Below are 2,986 nucleotides of genomic sequence, written 5' to 3'. Positions count from 1 at the left end.
GAATTCTTTTCTTCTTACCTTGTCCAAGACGTACACAGCTGGTGCCATATCCCGTGGTTTACCTTCATCTTGCACCTGCAAATCCTTTCTGATACCCAGGTGTGTCAAATCAATCCTAGATTTTAAGGTATCTTTCGTCTTGCCTTCAGTATTAAGAAGTGTGCCCATAATGTTCTCACATATATTTTTCTCGATGTGCATCACATCAAGATTATGTCGCAGATCCAAATCTTTCCAATACACCAAGTCCCACAAAGTGGACCTGCGGGTAAACAATAATCTCTCTTCTACCCTGCCACGCTTCCTTTTCCTGCTACCATTACCAGAATGGTTTCCTAGTGTAATATGCCTGACCTTCTCTAATTCCACTTGCAACTCATCGGCGGTGAGCCTCTTTGGCGCATCATAGTTTTCATGCTTTGCATTGAACACATGTCTTCGGTATTTTTCTAGGATGTGGCTTGTCCTTGGCAAGGAAACGACGGTGTCCAATGTAACAGATCTTGCTAAGTATTGCGTATGACAGCGGATTCCTGTCACAGCGAACACATGCATTGTAACCATGTGTCATTCGCCCTGACATAGTGCCCAAAGCCGGATAATCATGGATGCACCAAATTATAATAGCACGCAGAAAGAAATCAGATGGTGGGCTGCTATATAGGTCTCGAGTGAGAACACCCTTCCATAGCTGTTAAAGTTCCTCCACAAGAGGCTCCATGAACAAATCAAAATCCTTTCCAGGACTTTTTGGACCTGGAATGAGCAAGGCCATCATGTAGTTTGATTCTTTGGTGCAGACATCTGGAGGCATGTTGTAAGGGATAACAAGCACTGGCCATATGCTATATGTGGCGCTCTGGTGGCAAAATGGGTTAAATCCATCTGAAGCTAAGCCAAGTCTAATGTTTCTCGGGTCAGCAGCAAACTCTATGTGTTTATCATTGAAGCTTTTCCACTCACTACCATGAGATGGATGGCTCATTACATTCTGATCTCTGTACTCCTGGTTCCTAGAATGCCACAGTACATCCTCTCTTATTTTAGCATCATGAAACAACCTCTGCAATCTTGGTGTAATTGGAAAATGTCTCAGAACATTATGAGGAATCCTCTTCATGGCATCGCCATCTTTCCATCTTGATGATTTGCATTTTGGGAATTCACTTAAGTTGGCATAATCCTTCCGGAACAGAACACAATTATTCTTACAAACATGGATCATATGATATCCAATTCCAACTGCACGAAGGAAATTCTTCATTTTACTGTAGGTGTGTGGCAGCTCAGACGCATCTAGGAAAGATTCACGGAAAGCAGCCAACATCGCATCGAATGATTTGTTGGTCATCTGCTCAGATGTCTTCATCTGAAGAAAGGTGACCATAGCTGAGAATACTGACAGCTTATTTCCTGGGGTGACAGCAACACTGCATTGTTCCAACATGTGGGCCCACCGTTTTTCTTCTGCAGGTGAAAGTTCACGGAATGCACGAGCATTTGGTAGCATTGTTTCAATGTTGGTCAAACTCACTGGCTCCGCCACCACCACCTCCTCCTCCTCTTCCACCTGTGCATCAGGCAGATCAAGATGGTGATCTGTTCCTTCCACGTAGTCAATAACATTGACGTTCACAGCTTCACCATGATGAACCCACCTAGTATATGTGACCGACATCCCATACAAGTGTAGATGATTTTGCACAGTTGACTGGGATCTTGTAGCTGAATTCATACAACTGCTACACGGGCAGAGCACATCTGATTTCGGACCACCGTACTCAGCTCTGATAAAGTTCATGAAGTTTTCAACCCCCTCGACATATGCAGCGGAGAATCTTCAAGCAGAAGTTATCCAAGTCATGTCCATCCGTTAGACATACAAATTAGTTCTTCTACTAGATATTACAGGAAAAACATATATGCTTTTTTATGAAGTCCAGAAAAAATACCTAGGTCGATGTCTAAAGCTATAGCAAGATATTTGGACGAGCAGATCTAAGTAACGAAATATATGTAAAGCTAATTCAGCAAACAGATTTGAGTGCCAAATTATGGCAGGTTGTTTCAGTAGTCAATGAGTCCGAGCACACAGCCATCGAACTATCGAAGGCCATCACATCAACAAAGATCGAGTATAAAACGGTGTAGAGCTATTTCAGCTAACAGATTGGCTACTAGACCATGGCAATCTACGTCACAATAAATATATGGCAGGACATTTTAGCAACTAATCGGCCTTGGCGTGCCATCTCAGCTAAGCAGATTGAGTGCAGAACAGGGCAAGGAAGCTTCTTAAGCAGAGAATATTGACAGTAAACTACTTCGGCAAACAGTGAGATTAACAGCGTCTATCAGCTAACATTCAGCGCTACACTGACATGAACGGGGCCTCAGTCTAGAATGCGCGTACCGTGGGAGAAGCTGACCGTCGTGCGTCTCCACACGAACGTCGCCAGCGGTGGCGGCACTGACCGCCGTGCGCCTTCACAAGAACGTAGCCAGAGGTGGCGGCGCGGCTAGAGGACGGCAGTCTACACGAGCGTACTATGGGAGCGAGAGGATCGCCGAACCACGGCGCCGACATATCGGCGTGGCGGGGAGCGCAACTTTGGCGGAGCGAATGGAGTGGAGGAGGACAGGGGGGAGGGGGGTTTGGGGAATATTATTGGCTAGTTGGCCGAAGGGCGGTTGAATCGGATTTGGGGGGAATTTTTGGGTGTGCGGGGGGGGGGGGGGGATTTTTGCGGGGGGGGCGGGGGGAGTTTGGCGCATGGTCGGTTTCTCCAAGTGCAGTCCCACGTGTCAGTGAAGAGGCAAGCCGAAGCGCGTTCCTTTTGTGTGAGCCGTGTGCAGGACCGAACGTGTGTGGGGTGCAATGCGACCGCGACAGGAGTGCTGTGAGTGTACCGCATTTTTTCCTTTTAAACTAGGTGCTTCGCCCCCTCAAAAAAAATCTATTGCTTTGCGCGATCCATTGATTCTA

Source organism: Triticum urartu, chromosome 3 (genome assembly GCF_003073215.2).
Source record: "Triticum urartu cultivar G1812 chromosome 3, Tu2.1, whole genome shotgun sequence".
NCBI classification, from domain to species: domain Eukaryota; kingdom Viridiplantae; phylum Streptophyta; class Magnoliopsida; order Poales; family Poaceae; genus Triticum; species Triticum urartu.
The sequence above is the reverse complement of the archived record's forward strand: the minus strand, read 5'-3'. Positions refer to the sequence as shown.